We start from the raw sequence: 16,289 nt of genomic DNA, 5'->3' as shown, positions 1-16,289 counted from the left end.
AAATCCCAGCACTTCGGGAGTCTGAGGTGGAAGGATCACTTGGGGCTGGGAGTTCATAACCAGCCTGGGCAACAGAGCAAGATCCCATCTCTAAAAAAAAAAAAAAATTTTTTTTTGAGATAGAGTCTGGCTCTGTCTCCCAGGCTAGAGTGCAGTAGTGTGATCTCGGCTCATGGCAACCTCTGCCTCCCGGGTTCAGGCGATTCTCCTGCCTCAGCCTTCTGAGTAGCTGGGATTACATGCATGTGCCACCATGCCTGGCTAATTTTTGTATTTTTAGTAGAGATGGGTTTTTGCCATATTGACTAGGATGGTCTTGAACTCCCGCCCTCAAGTGATCTGCCCACCTAGGCCTTCCAAAGTGCTGGGATTACAGGCATGAGCCACCATGCCCAGCCAAAACAATTTTTTTTTAATTAGCCTTGCCTGGCTCGGCACAGTGGCTCACACCTGTAATCCCAGCTCTTTGGGAGGCCAAGGTGGGCAGATCAGGAGGTCAGAAGTTCAAGACCACCCTGGCCAATATGGTGAAACCCCATCTCTTTTTTTTTCTTTTTTTTCTTTTTAGAATGATTCTCACTCTTTTTGCCCAGGCTGGAGTGTAGTGGTGCAATCTTGGCTCACTGCAACCTCCACCTCCTGGTTTCAAGTGATTGTCCTGCCTCAGCCTCCAGAGTAGCTGGTGGGCGGAGTGGGGGAGCTACAGGCGTCCCCCACCATGCCCGGCTAGTTTTTATATTTTTAGTTAGAGATGGGGTTTCACCATGTTGGCCAGGCTGGTCTTGAACTCCTGACCTCGTGATCTGCCTGCTTCGGCCTCCCGAAGTGTTGGGATTACAGGTGTGAGCCACCTCGCCCTGCCGAAACCCTGTCTCTACTAAAAAGTACAAACATTAGGCTGGGCATTAGCCTTGCCTGTAGTCCTAGCTACTCAGGAGGCTGAGGCAGGAAGATGGCTTGAAACTGGGAGGGAGGCTGAGGCTGCAATAAGCTGTGATCATACCAGTGCATTCCAGCCTGGGCTACAAAAGAGACCCTGTGTCAAAGAGAGAGAAAGGAAGGGGAGGGGTGGGGAGACGAGGGGAAGGGAGAGATTCTCAGGGAAAGAAATAAGAAAGCAAGGCCAAGCAAAGGGACCACCTGGGCATGGTAAATACAAAAGACCTATAAACAGCAGAGGAGAAGGAATTAATGAAGAGGAGACTGTGCTGATGCTAGAAAGACAGGGGCTCATTAATGGAGTAAGAGGTGCTTAGATAAAGTAACATGGAAGCTATGGGCTCAAGGATACAAACTAATGGGCAGGCACATAACATAGAGAAGAAACTTCAAGTAAGAAAAGAAATTGCATGCTGAGGAAAGGAAAGAAAGGTAAGAAATCTCTGTCATCTGAGCCACCGTGCCCGGCCACACCCAGCTATTTTTTTTGTATTTTTAGTAGAGATGGGGTTTCACTATGTTGGCCAGGCTGGTCTCCAACTCCTGACCTCATGATCCGCTCGCCTCGGCCTCCCAGAGTGCTGGGATTACAGGCGTGAGCCACCGTGCCCGGCCGAAACTATTGCTTTTTAGCAATTTTTATTTATTTTATTTAAAATTTATTTTATTTAAAATTTATTTTATTTTTTAGTAAAATAAAATAAGCATTTTAAAACCTATTGCTGTCTGGGCACAATGGTTCATGCCTGTAATCCCAGCACTTTGGGAGGCAGAGGCGGGTGAATCACGAAGTCAGGAGTTCGAGACCAGCCTGTCCAAGATAGTGAAACCCCTTGTCTACTAAAAACTACAAAAAAAAAAAAAAAAAATTAGCCAGGTGTGGTGGCAGGTGCCTGTAATCCCAGCTACTTGGGAGGCTGAGGCAGGAATCGCTTGAACCAGGGTGGCAGAGCTTGCAGTGAGCCGAGATCACGCCACTGCACTCCATCCTGGACAACAGAGTGAGACTCCATCTCAAAAAATTAAAAAAAAATTATTTATTTCTTCACTTTTCCATGGAATCTTATCAGACCACTGACAACCTCTGATAAGGAGTGGACTACTGTGATATGAAATACGTTTAGTCTGAGTCCCCAGCTCCTGTCACACAGCTCCTAAAACCGTAGGAATTTCCTGAGTGCTAGGAATGTCTTAGTTATTCACAACAAATCCCTTCATCACACCAGAGTTTATGCTAAAGAAGTGATTTAGGGTGGGTCCCCAAGGTAGCCTTAGGCTGGGGCTGCTCAACAGGTGATTAGTGGATTGGAAAGGCAGAGGGGGTGGGGGAGGGAGGGGTTCAGGAGTTGATGCTCTATAGAAACTTTTGAACAAGGGGTTGCTGAACACTTCGAGTTGCTGGGAGGTCAGTGTGCGCAGTCAAGGTACGGAAGCTTTGTGACACCTCCATCCACAATCATGCCCTTTGCATATCTTCTTGGAGTGATCATCTGTGTCCTTCATAATACATTGGTTAACGTAAGTAGAGCATTTCCCCTGAGTTCTGTGAGCCATCCTAGCAAATTATCAAACCCGAGGAGAGGGGTTGTGGGACCCCTGATTTATAGTCAGAAGCACAGGTCACTGTCTGGGGCATGTAATTGGTGTCTCAAAATGGCGGCAGTCTTGTGGGACTGAGTCCCTATCTGTGGGCTTCAGATAGCATCAGAACTGAATTGAGTTAGAGGACACCCAGTTGGCGTCTGCTGGAGAATTTTGGTGTGTGTGTGTGTGAAAACCCCCATAAATCTGATAAATATTCTGAGCCGCATTCAGTGTTAGTAGGGAGAAAAAAACTTTTTTCCCTTAATTTGTGACCAATAAATGCCAATTCTTGAACACCTGCTCGGTGCAAGTTCTCTCCTCTGGTAGTTCTCTGGTCATTCCCTTGGGTCCTTTCTTTTTTCTTTTTCTTTTTTTTTTTTTTTTGAGATGGAGTTTCACTCTGTTGCCCAGGCTGGAGTGCAATGGCGTGATCTCGGCTCACTGCAACCTCCGCCCCCAGATTCAAGCGATTCTCCTGCCTCAGCCTCCCGAATAGCTAGAATTATAGGCATCCACCACCACGCCCGGGTAATATTTTGTATTTTTAGTAGAGACGGGGTTTCACCATGTTGGCCCAGCTGGTCTTGAACTCCTGACCTCAGGTGATCCACCCGCCTCAGCTTCCCAGAGTGCTGGGATTATAGGCGTGAGCCGCCACGGCCGGCCTCTTTTTTCCTTCTTTAAGAATTATTTTATTTTTTTGGCAGACTCATGCTCTGTCACCCAGTCTGGAGCACACTGGTGCAGTCAGAGCTCACTGCAGCCTTCAACTCCTGGGCTCAAGCAATCCTCCTGTCTCAGCCTTCTGGGTAGATGGGACTATAGGTGTAAGCCACAGTGCCCAGCCTCCTTGAGTTTTTTCTACTTGAAATTTTTCTTTCTCCTTTGGATTCCTCTCCCAACTGACAGCATTAGATCTTCACCAATGCTACTGCTGGCTTCTGCTGCTACAAGATGTATCTTGCCCAGCTTCTGCGCTATCCCCCAGGACCATGCAGAGTGTGCTGCCCCAGACCACCAAGGGACAACTGACTCTTTACTACCTGCTATTATATCATCTATCTATCTATTGAATTTATGTTTTATATTTATTTATTTATTTATTTTGAGATGGAGTTTCGCTCTGTCACCCAGGCGGGAGTGCAATGGTGTGATCACGGTCCACTTCAACCTTCACCTCCCGGATTCAAGCAATTCTCCTGCCTCAGCCTCCTGAGTATCTGGGATTACAGGAGTCTGCCACCACGACCGGCTAATTTTTGTATTTTTGGTAGAGACAGGGTTTCACCTTGTTGGTCAGGCTGGTCTCAAACTCCTGACCTTGTGGCCAGGCGCTGTGGCTCACGCCTGTAATCCTAGCACTTTGGGAGGCTGAGGTGGGCAGATTGCCTGAGCTCAGGGGTTTGAGACCAGCCTCGACAACATGGTGAAACCCCATCTCTACTAAAATACAAAAAAAATTAGCTGGGCGTGGCGATGTGCGCCTGTTGTCCCAGCTACGCGTGAGGCTGACGCAGGAGAACTGCTTGAACCTGGGAGGCGGAGATTGCAGTGAGCCGAGATCACGCCACTGCACTCAAGCCTGGGCGACTGAGGGAGATTCCGTCTCAAAACAAAACGAACTCCTGACCTCATGATCCACCTGCCTCAGCCTCCTAAAGTGCTAGGATTACAGGCATGAGCCACCGTGTCCAGCCTATTTTATTTTTTATTTTATTTATTTATTTACTGAGTTAGGGTCTTGCTATGTTGCTCAGGCTGGTCTCAAACTCCTCACACGTCAGCATCTTAAGTAGCTGGTCCCACAGTCATGGGCCACCTAACCCAAATTCATTTATCTATCTATCTATCTAATCAGACCCTGATCTCCATATAGGAAATAATGAGTCTGTCTTCCTTAGTTACTATATAATTTATACTGCCAGGATTGTATAAGATTCCTAACACTTAGTGTTGCCAAATTTTAAAATTTTGTCCAATGGAGATTATATTCTTTCTTTTTTTTTTTTTTTTTGAGGTGGAGTCTTGCTCTGTCGCCCAGGCTGGAGTGCAGTGGCGCGATCTCAGCTCACTGCAAGCTCCGCCTCCTGGGTTCACACCATTCTCCTGCCTCAGGCTCCCGAGCAGCTGGGACTACAATCGCCTGCCACCACGCCCGGCTGATTTTTTTTGTATTTTTAGTGGAGACAGGGTTTCACCGTGTTAGCCAGGATGGTCTCGATCTCCTGACCTCATGATCTGCCCGCCTGGGCCTCCCAAAGTGCTGAGATTACAGGCGTGAGCCACCGCGCCCGGCCAACCTGGCTAATTTTTGTATTTTTAGTAGAGACAGGGTTTCACCTTCTTGGCCAGGCTGATCTTGAACTCCTGACCTCATGATCCGCCTCGGCCTCCGAAAGTGCTGGGATTACAGGTGTGAGCCACTATGCCTGGTTGAGATTATATTCTTTAGGAAAGAATCTCTGTGTGTATATGTGTGTTTGAGGGGGTTATGCTATATTATATATATAATTTCCACCTCTGCCAGGTCACTAACCAAGACAATTTAGTAAGCAGAGTAGCTAAGATGTTTTACAGATAGAGCAATAGTAAAATGAGAAATAACTGTAGAGGGAACTTGAGTTAGGTTTGGATGAGTTAGATAAGTGCAGTTCCTATACCCTTATGACATGATTTTCATACCTCTTTTTAAAAGAGGTGACTGGAAAAAAGACATTCTTGCTGTTACTTGGGGGAGAAAATGGGGTAAGTTAATTATAAGGATAGTGGAAAATTGCCTAAACATTTATTCTTTGTTATTGAGGTCTGGAAAGAATTGCACTTTATTTTCTTCTCCCTGAGTAGACACCTCATGTTATTGTTTAATTTCCCATGACTTGTTAAACCTTTTAGACTTTATGGAAACTTCTGGCCCCTTTCCTGACAGATGAACCTGATCAGGTTGCTGGGTGCCGAGGTGGTTTTTAATATCATCTACGTGCTGATGACTCTCAATTTGTTTCTCCAAGATAACTCTCTTTTCCCAAACTCGAAATTGTCCCAGACTTGGTCAGTGGGAGGGACCTGTCCTTTTTTGATGGACATTTAGATGGTTTCCAGTTTTTCACCATTGTGAAACATAATGAAAATATTTTATTGACACAGACTCAATTCAGCCTTCAGAGCCTTTGCACTTGCTTTTTCCTAAGCCTGCAATCTTCTTCCAGCTTCCTCCCTTACTTTTTTCAGATCTACTCAATGTGGTCTTCCTTGATTGCTGAATTCAAAATTACAATCCTGGTCAGGGGCAGTGGCTCATGCCTGTAATCACAGCTACTTGGGAGGCTGAGATACAAGAATTGCTTGAACTTGGGAGGAAGGTTGCAGTGGGACAAGATTGCACTACTGCACTCCAGCCTGGGTGACTGAGTGAGACTACCTCTCAAAACAAACAGGCCGGGCGCGTTGGTTATTTGGGAGGCCAAGGCAGGTGGGTGACCTGAGGTCAGGAGTTCGAGACCAGCCTGACCAACAAGGTGAAACCCCATCTCTGCTAAAAAAACACAAATTAGCCACGCGTGGTGGTGCATGCCTTTAGTCCCAGCTATTCAGGAGGCTAAAGCAGAATTGCTTGAACCTGGGTGGCGAAGGTTGCAGTGAGCCGAGATCGGGCCACTGCACTCCAGCCTGGGCGACGGAGCAAGATTCCATCTCAAGAAAAAAACCCAAAAAACAAAACACACACACACACACACACACACACACACACACACACACAATTATTTTAGAAGCACACATGCACTTAGAATCCTTTTAGAAGCATTCACTGGGTTTTTTGTTTGTTGGTTTGTTTTGAGACAGGGTCTTGATCTTTCCTCCAGGCTGAAATGCAAGTGGTACAATCTTGGCTCACAGCAACCACCTCCCAGACTCAGGCGATTCTCCCATCTTAGCTTCCCGAGTAGCTGGGAAAACAGGCATGCACCACCATGCCTGGCTAATTTTTATGTTTTTAGTAGAGATTTCGCTATGTTGCCCAGGCTGGTCTCAATCTCCTGGGTTCAAGTGATCCTCCCCCTTCTGCCTCCCTAAGTGATGAAATTACAGGCATGAGCCACTGAGCCCTGAGCCCTGTGTATTGTGTGTGTGTGTGTGTGTGTGTGTGTGTATTTGAATTTGAGACAGTCTTGCTCTGTCTCCAGGCTGTAGGCTGGAGTGCAGTGGTGCCATCTTGGCTCACTGCAACCTCCGCCTCCCGGGTTCAAGCGATTCTCCTGCCTCAGCCTCCCGAATAGCTGGGACTGCAGTTGCGCGTCACCACTCCCAGCTAATTTTTGTATTTTTAGTAGAGACTGGGTTTCAACATGTTGGTTAGGACGGTCTTGATCTCTTGACCTTGATCTGCCTGGCTTGGCCTCCCAAAGTGCTGGGATTACAGGTGTGAGCCACTGCGCCCGGCTATTTTTTTTTTAATTGCAATCTTCCCCAGCATTCCCCATCCCCTTCCCTGCCTTATCCCCCCACTTTATCCCGGTGCTATCACTATCTGATACACTATATATTCTGCTCATTTATTTTCTTTATTTTCTGTGCCCCGACTCCTACAACACGATGGAATGCAAGCTCTACAAGGACGGAGGTTTCCTTTTCCTCACTTTTGTTCCCCCAAGTTTGGAACTGTGTCTGGCACTAAGTAGGGACTCAAGGGGAATGAGTGTTACCATGGACATCATTCTATGTAGTTGTATGATTTTCCTATTTCAATACATTTTAAAGTTAATCCAGTTAATTGACAAAAGCCAGGTTATTTCTATTTTATGATAGTCCTTTTCCTTTTGTTCTTCATGAAAATTACATTATGTTGGATTTTTCCTTTTCCTTTTATTGGGGGCAGGGAGATGGGTCTTGCTGTGGTTGCCCAGGATGGCCTCAAACTCTTGGGCTCAAGTAATCTTCTTGCCTCAGCCTCCCGAGTAGCTGGGATGGTGCGCATTATTATGCCCACCTGAAAGTCAGGATTTTTTTTGAGACAGTGTCTTGCCCTGTCACTCAAGCTGGAGTGCAGTGGCTTTACCAAAGCTCACTGCAACCTGAAACTCCTGGGCTCAAACAGTCCTCCTGCCCCAGCCTCTCAAAGTGTTAGGATTACAGGTGTGTGCCCAGCCTTGAAAATCAAGTTTTATAAGTCAAACTCTCCCTGCATTCCTTTCTTTTTATCTAGGTAGAATGTTTCTAACACAGTTTTAACAAGTAACCTTTTTGAAGCATTGACTCAGAAGGGTCAATTTTTGTCCATAAGATTGATTTCACGGAAGGCAGCTATGCTAACCCCTATACCATCAACGGGTCATATAAGATTTATTTCAGGCCTGGTGCGGTGGCTCATGCGTGTAATCCCAGCACTTTGGGAGGCCAAGGCAGGCAGATCACCTGAGGTCAGGAGTTCGAGACCAGCCTGACCAACAAGGTGAAACCCCATCTCTTCCAAAAAAATAATAATAATAACAACATAGCTGGGTGTGGTGGTGCACACCTGTAAGCCCAACTACTCAGGAGGCTGAGGCAGGAGAATCGCTTGAACCCAGGAGCAGAAGTTGCAGTAAGCCGATATCACCCCATTGCACTCCAGCCTGGGCAACAAGAGCGAAACTCCGTCTCAAAAAAAAAATTTATTTCAAATGCCACATTTCTGATTTTATTCAGCCAAGGTACTTTGATTGTGCCATTGAAAACACGAGTGCAGTCATCAGTTTGCTCTGCCAGCCTGGAATCTCTGTTCCTTCTGTGTAGGAGGCAAATTTTATTCATCCTTGTATGCCTACATTGTAGTGCAAGAATACATTTGTATGAATCAATCAGTGAGGAAGGTTAAAAGTTTAGGAATCTTTCCCAGAACAGCCTGGTTATGCTTCTGTGTTTAAGAATAAAATCTAAGTGCAGAATGGGGGTAGAATGGTGTGAAAGGCAATGAGGGACTGAATCCTTTCCCTTCACTTGAAGTTTGACCTGGAAGGAATGAAGATTCCATGAACAGCATTTTCCTTACCACAGTGACCCCATTAAAGTCCTGGATTCCCTTGTCTGTGTCATGACTGCTGGAAGAAGCAATAGCTATCAAACATTTAGAGAAAAATTCAGATGCCCTAGTCAGTCTTAATTCTGGTGTAATGCCACTAGTTATTCCTCCTAATTCGGAAAACTTAGCTCTTCCTGCCCTTTCATTTCTTCATTCATAAAGTGAATACGACCACCACTGAGGTCCAGGGCCAAATAACTAACAGAAATATTATGATGACCTTTGCAGACATCCAGCCCAGAGTCAGGGAACACAGCCCTCATCTGGTTTCTCTCTTTGGTGTTGAGGGCGGTTTTCCGTTGCTGGCGACCTAGATATTGCTCAATGGTGTCATCTCTGACCTGGCACCTTCTTCATACATTTATAAACATGCAATTTAGAGATCCTAAAAACTTTTTCTAGAGCTCCCCTGGGAAAAAAAGTTAATGACAAAATCTTGACACCTCTCTACGTCTTCTTCGGAGACAGAGAAGTTGAGAGAGGTGGAGAACGAGGGGGAGGGGGAGGGGGTCGAGAGGGAGTCGAGGAGGGATTCCAGCTCCAGTTTGGGTAAATCCAGCTCGCGTTTTGTCTCTCGCTCAACTGTGTAGGGTCCAGCGAAGGCAGAGCCCCAGCTTCACTCCCTGAGGTCTGTCCTGGGGAGACACTGCTGCTCCGGGGGGCTGACCTGGCGGGGAGTGGCCGCGCAGTCTGCTCCGGCGCCGCTTTGTGCGCGCAGCCGCTGGCCCCTCTACTCCCGGGTCTGCCCCCCGGGACACCCCCCTGCCCCGCCCAAGTCATGCAGCCCTACCTGCCTCTCCACTGTGGACCTTTGGGAACCGACTCCTCACCTCGGGGGCTCGGGCCTTGACTGTGCTGGGAGCCGGTAGGCGTCCTCCGCGACCCGCCCGCGCCCCTCGCTCCCGCCGGGGCCCCGGGCCCCAAAGTTGTGGGGACCCGCGCGAGTTGGAAAGTTTGCCCAAGGGCTGGTGCAGGCTTGGAGCTGGGGGCCGTGCGCTGCCCTGGGAGTGTGACCCGGCTAGCGGTGAGTTGGGGCCGGGGCAGAGGGCAGGGGTGCGGGGAGCGAGGACTCCGACGCCGAGGCCAGAGGGGGGTCCGGGAGGCGGCGCGCGGCGCGGGCTGGATGTGGCCGGGGCTCTGCGTCCTTGGCTCTCCCGTGGCCGCAGGGGTGGGCTCGTTCCCCGCCTCGACCCCCCACCCCGGGACGCTCGGGGCGCTTTTGTTGCTGGAGATAAACAATGCCCCGGGCCGGAGGTATCGGCCACCCGCCCCGGAGGCCCCGCCACAGCGCCGGGTGGGGGGCAGCGGGGGCGCCTGGGGCTCTGACCCTGGGCTGCACTGGAAGCGGGACTGGCGGAGGGCAAGTGTGGCCTGGGGGAGGTGGCTGAATGTGCCAGCGGTTGGTTCCCTGGCCCCTTTGGGGAGTCGGAGGTCGGGGCGCCTCGGGGTGAGGAGAGGCTAGAGTCTGTGCAAGTTGTGAGTGGGGAGCGCGGGCTGTCCCGTGCTCAAGCGTACCCCCTAAACAAGTTTTCTCCCTCCCCCCATATTTATATGAGAGACAGGTTGGTAGGGAAACGCTTTGGCGCCTGTCTCCCCGAGAGTTTTGGGACGGCAGCTCCAGGGATGAAACGTTTGGAGTGGAGGCAGTGGTGCAGTCTTGCTAGGAGTTGGCTGGGAGTTGTAAGGATCAGGGAAGAAGGAAATAGGGAGTAGAGTGTGTTCTGTCAAAATGGCATTTAAGAAACTCATTTATGAGCACCACTGGGTCGCTGGACGCGCTGGCTTTGCGATCCCATCAGTCCCCGTCTGGCGGGATCCCGGAGCGGGCCCCGAGGGTTGGAGGTGCGCGGAGCTGGGAGCTGGGTGCTGGGGCTGGTCGTGCAGCACGTGAGGGGCCTGGTCCTCGCCCTCTGGCCAGGAGGCGGCCGCGCAACCTACCGCCCCCAGAGAAAAAATGCTCTCCTCTCTTCTCTGTGCTTCCCTCCCTCCCTCTCCCCCGCTCCGGTCCCCCCTCGCTCGCCCCAGGCTCTTCTATATATATATATATTCTACAAGAAGTGGTCTGGAAGGGACTGGCCGACGCTAGTAACCTTTCCACGTGAACGAGAAACCCACGCTGGGCATTTCTGATCCACTAAAAACTAAAGTGTCTCCAAAAGAACACTTAAAGCTTCAGCCTCGGAGTCTTTCCCGCGCCCCCAACTAGTCCCTCTCCCAAATTAACCAACCTTTCTGCATACGTCTCTTAGGGTGCCTCTTTCCCTCCGCCTCGGTGTCCTAGTAATGACCGGTTTTTGAAGAAATGTTTGAAAAGTGCTGCAAGACCTTGGAGCGAGAACAGGATTAGGTACACAGCCTTGGGCCGGCGGGGTGAGCCGCGCGCGCCACTGGAAGAGCGGCGCTGTATAACAGCAGCCCCCAGGTCTCCCCTGGACCTGAGTGTGCTCGGCGTCCCCACCCCCAATATAAAGTAAAATAAAAGCAATGGTTTAATTAGGCCTCAGGATACGAAAAAATATGGAAAAGGCTCTTCTTAACCAGTTAGGGCAACAGTTATTTGGAGCATATTAGGAATTTATGACTACAATTAAACCAGGGGCAGGGGTACACGTAGATAGGTACGGAAATAAGGACATTGGTGTGAGTTAATAATCAAAAGACTTAGGTGAATCAAACCAAGAATCAAGACTTAGGTGGCTTTTGGTGTGTTTCCCGATTTTATCGGTGTTGGTCATACGGGTCCCCCTTTTCCCCAATTAAGGGATTTTAATTAGTTTGTCAGTCTGTCTTTAAAGCTAAGTTGTGGTTTCAATTAAATTTCAGAATCAAGATATACGGGAAATGGCAGACAGTGTCCTTTTCTCTTTGCAAAGATGAGGAGTCCAGGCTTACAACTCTGGGACTGCCACTTTCCATTTTAATGAGAGTTAACTATCGTTCTCCAGGCTGGTCTTCCAGAATAGATGGGTGGGAGGGTTGGGTCTCCACTGTCTCTGCCCTTTGTTTCTCTTCCTTCTCCCATCTGATTTGTCTCCCCTCCCCCACCTTCTGAACGTCCGTATCTTTCCTGCACACTTGATTTCCTCTATCCCCTTGGTCTTTTAGTTTTCGGCCTTTTGATCCCAGTTGTCTTTTTATATTCTAGCTTTATTACTATAGATGTCGAACCCCTTCCTCAGTTTTTACTATAAGTAATTTTTCCCCTTCCTCAGTTTTTTACTATAAATTTCTTCCCCTTCTTTCGTTTTTGGCCTTTTTTGTTTTCTTTTTGGGCATTTTTTTCCTTCTCATGCTTTTTCTTCTACTTCCTCCTGATGTGTTTTATGTCTTTCTTGTCTTCGGAAGGACCGTTCTATGTCCATTCTAACGTCTCCCTTCCCTTTTCTTGGCCCTTTTTCTCCCTTTTTTCCCCCTTCCTCTCTGCAGGGCAGAGGGGTGTTTTACATATGGAAGGAGCCATTGACTAAATGTGCTGGCATTCTAGTGAGTTTCCCTGAACAGCTTTTACATGTGCCGAGGGCTCTCACACTTCCTGTGGTAGAAAACTATCTAGGAACAGCAAGCAGTTGCTTGCCTACTCTTCCTTTCGAGGTAGAACTTAGTTGCTGGAGGAAACTGAGCCAGGTGCTGCCTTTTTAAAAAAATGTTTTAAATCTTGTTTTTCTCCGCCAAGTGCAAGAGCCTTTAAGTTCTGTGGAGCTGAATGGAGGGACTATGAAATCAGTCTCTTGCAACTAGCTCTATGTATGCAAATACCACGTTTTTGGCCACTGCTGGTAGTGGGAAGAATTGAAATATGACTTTAATTTAACATGCAGGCTGGATCGTTACATCAGTTAAGCATTTTTGCCTGGAGGATTTTGGGGGAATCCAGAAAAAGGACGGATATAGGTGGGAAGAGGATCTTTCTGACATGTTGCTGTCAATACTGGCTTTTTTGTTTGTTTTTTGAGACGGAGTCTCGCTCTGTCTCCCAGGCTAGAGTGCAGTGGCGTGATCTTGGCTTACTGCAACCTCTACCTCCGGGGTTCAAGCAGTTCTCCTGCCTTAGCCTCCCAAGTAGCTGGGATTACAGGCGTGTGCCACCACACCTGGCTAATTTTTGTATTTTTAGTAGAGATGGGATTTTACTATGTTGGCCAGGCTGGTCTCAAACTCCTGACCTGAGGTGATCCGCCTGCCTCGGCCTCCCAAAATGCTTAGATTACAGGCGAGAACTACTGCACCCACCAGTTCTCTGCAGAAAACCCTTACACTTTAAAAAGCCAGCTTTTCATTCTCTAAGCAAGGTAATTATTTTTAAAATTTAGTTGGGTTACTATCTCCTGGCCTATAATTTTGGGTTGCATACTCTGTAGTTCCCTTGTCACAAAGACATTTTAGGGGGAAAAATGTTCTATTGTTTTCTTTTTTTTTTTTTTTTCAGAGTCTCACTCTGTCGCCCAGGCTGGAGTGTAGTGGTGCGATCTCCGCTCACTGCAACCTTCATCTCCTGGGTTCAAGTGATTCTCCTTCCTCAGCTTCCCTAGTAGCTAGGATTACAGGCATGCACTACCATGCCCGGCTAATTTTTGTATTTTTAGTAGAGATGGGGATTCACCATGTTGGCCAGGCTGGTCTCAAACTCCTGACTTCAAGTGATCCACCTGCCTCAGCTTCCTAAAGTGCTGGGATTATAGGTGTGAGCCACCACGCCTGGCCAAAAATTGTTCTGTTGTTGTTTAGGGGGTCTTAGTGCTCTCTGGTGAAAAGATCTGTTGATTGAGTAATGTTTTACATCCCAGAAATGGTTTTTTGTTTTTCCCTTCCATGACAGTAAGAACTCACAGGATGGTGTCCATTAATTGCACATGATTCCCTTCTTGGGCCAATGATATATGCTTAATAACAGGGTCTCCAGTCTTATTTTCTTCTCATATCATGTTATCATGTAGCTATCTCTGCAGCACTTTCACTGACTCTTGAAGACATTCCAGGTTAGAATAAAAGTAACTTTCTCATGCCTGTAATCTCAGTGTTTTGGGAGGCTGAGGCAGGAAGATCACTTGAGGCTAGGAGTTCAAGACCAGTCTGGGCAACATAGTGAGATCACCCTTGATCCTCATCTCTACAAAAAATAAAAGGAACTTAGCCAGGCATGGTGGCCTGTGCTTGTAATTCCCACTACCGGGGTGGCTGAGATGGGAGGATCACTTGAGTCTAGGAGTCTAAGGCTATAGTTAGCGATGATCACAGCACTGCACTCCAGCCTGGGCAACAGAGCAAGACCTGTCTCAAAAAAACAAAACAAACCTGATATTGAGAAACATTGAAATATCAGTTTTTATCAGAAATGAAAAATGGAAATAGAATTAGGGAAGAATGTACACAGGGGAGATTTGACTGCTGGTAATATTTTAGTTCATCTGAGTGGTAGGATCTGAGTATTTATTTGAAAATACACATTTTTGCTGGACATGGTGGTCCACACCTGCAGTCCTAGCACTTTAAGAGGCTCAGGAGGGCAGATGACTTGAAGCTAGGAGTTTGAGAGTGGCCTGGGCAGCATAGTGAGACCACCCTGTCTTTACAAAAGAAAGAAAAAATTAGCCTGGTGTGGTGGCATGTGCCTGTAGTGCCAGCTACTTGGGAAGCTGAGGTGAGAGGATCACTTAAGCCCAGGAGGTCAAGGCTACAGTGAGCCTTGATATACCTGAGCAACAGAGCAAGACCCTGTTTAAAAAAAAAAAAAAAAAAAAATATATATATATATATATATATATATGCACACAGACACACACACATTTTTGTATGAATTGAATACTCTATGATAGAAGCACTAAAAATGGAAGTAGAGCATTTAATGATGTTTACAAAAAAGAAATTAATTTCTGGAGGTCTTTGATGTAATTCCATATTTAAATGTGGACCTATTTAATGGAGTGGACTACATTCTCTTCCTCCTGCCTCCACAAATTTCAGGATAAGCTTACTGCCCCTACTCTGTGAGTTCGGATCTCGGGACAACTTAGTTTGTCACAAAAGAAGTTTATGTTTCAATAGTGGAGCCATGAGTGATAAAAATCAGGGTCTTGTGGGAGTCCTTATTTTGTTTCTGGTTGTCTCTGATTCTTTGGCTGGGTGGCACCCAGTGGTTTTCTCCCCTGCAGTTGGGTTTTTCAGGGGTCATTGTCCTCTTTCATGATCTCATAAAAAGGCTGTTACCATTTAAAGAAGCCACATCTTCACAATCCATGTTGTTCATACCTTTTCTATCTCCTTGACAGGCTGTTTTTTAGGAGATAGGGTTTGAATGATAAAGATTATCTTAATTACAAGTCTGAATTTCTAAAGCACTTCAATTTAAAAATGTGAAAGAATATAGGAGAGACAGAAATCAATTTGTAAACCACTTTCAAAGCAGATCCCATGACACCCTCTGGCATGCCCAGATTACTTCCCTACATACATGAATTTTAATTTTTGTGGCTGATTGCAATGACTAGATTATATACTCCTAATAATTTTTTAGCAGTATAATCTTGATACAAGAGAGAAAGCATGCTTTTAATGATATCGTTGAATTTCAAGAGATTAAAATGAATTGCTTTTTGTAATGAAAATGTGTCCTGATGAAGGTATTTGTTGACTTTTTGGAAATTGGAATTGGAATGTCTTGTTTTCTGAAAATCTTGTACAAAAAGCAGTGGTCTTTGGAGAAAATATCTTTCAGTTTTTCACAGCCAAAGACTGAATTACTGCAAGCCAAAATTTTTTTTTTTTTTTTTTTTTGGAAGAAGGGGAAAGCAGTAAGCTTAGATGCCAAGAATTCAAGTGAAGTATTCTCTGGCCTAGTGTTTGTATTTAGTACAGATTTATCAAAATGTTATTTTTTTGTGTATTTGATGTTATCACTAATGTCTATTTTAAAAGTCTTAAAGACACATTACATTGACTAAATGTAGTGTGCTCTGGGAATTCTTATGTGTGTAACCTACGTAGTGTGTAAGGTGGGAACAGAACCAAAAGGAGATCTTGTTCTGGAGAATATAGCAAACCCTGGGTTAAACTGCTTCCATAATAATGATAACTACCACTTATTTTCTCTCTCTCTCTCTTTTTTTTTTTTGTATTTTAGAGTTGCAAACAGCCTTTTTCTTTAGCTCCTATTTATGAAACAACTATCACGCGCCAGCCCTGTGCTAAGCCTTTACACATATTATTTCATTTTATTCTCATGATAACCCAATGAGGTCAATACTATTAGGTTTTCTTTCGTATTAAACATGAAGAAGCATAGGTATAAAGATACCAAGAAACTTGTCACCATCTACTAATATTTATGAACTGAAAACTGAACCCAGGTCAGCCTACTTCCAACGTCCATCTTTTTACTCTGCTACCCATGTCCCCTGACACTCAAACCACAGATACCACAAGGATGAAACCAGTGCCACTAGTTTTTTCCTGTGGGAGCCCATTGAAACCTCAAAACTACCTCATTTTAGATTAAGGAACATGGACTCAGTTAAGTAGTTCTCTGAAGGACACAGAGCTGGCGATCACAGATTTCAAACCCAGGACTTTTTGATGTGAGATCATCTCTAGACATGAAACTAACCAGTGGGTCCTAGGATTACCTGAGTCAGATCAGTAATTTTTAAACAGATTGAACCCGGGAGGGTTCAAGTGATTCTCCTGCCTCAGCCTCCCAAGTAGCTGGGATTACAGG

At 46.4% G+C, this 16,289-nt stretch overlaps 1 protein-coding gene across 2 annotated transcripts in view; it reads left to right on the top strand.

Annotated features, from left to right (window-relative positions):
* The first annotated feature begins 9,512 nt into the window (after positions 1–9,512).
* Positions 9,513–16,289, top strand: part of TET1 (tet methylcytosine dioxygenase 1) — a 139,121-nt gene continuing 132,344 nt past the window's right edge. For both annotated transcript variants that reach the window (XM_002820885.5, XM_024253491.3), the window contains exon 1: positions 9,513–9,602. The gene's annotated coding sequence lies outside the window, so the exon portion shown is untranslated. The remainder of the gene's footprint in view (positions 9,603–16,289) is intronic.

This window comes from Pongo abelii, chromosome 8 (assembly GCF_028885655.2).
Source record: "Pongo abelii isolate AG06213 chromosome 8, NHGRI_mPonAbe1-v2.0_pri, whole genome shotgun sequence".
NCBI classification, from domain to species: domain Eukaryota; kingdom Metazoa; phylum Chordata; class Mammalia; order Primates; family Hominidae; genus Pongo; species Pongo abelii.
This window is presented reverse-complemented; position numbering and strand designations above follow the sequence as displayed.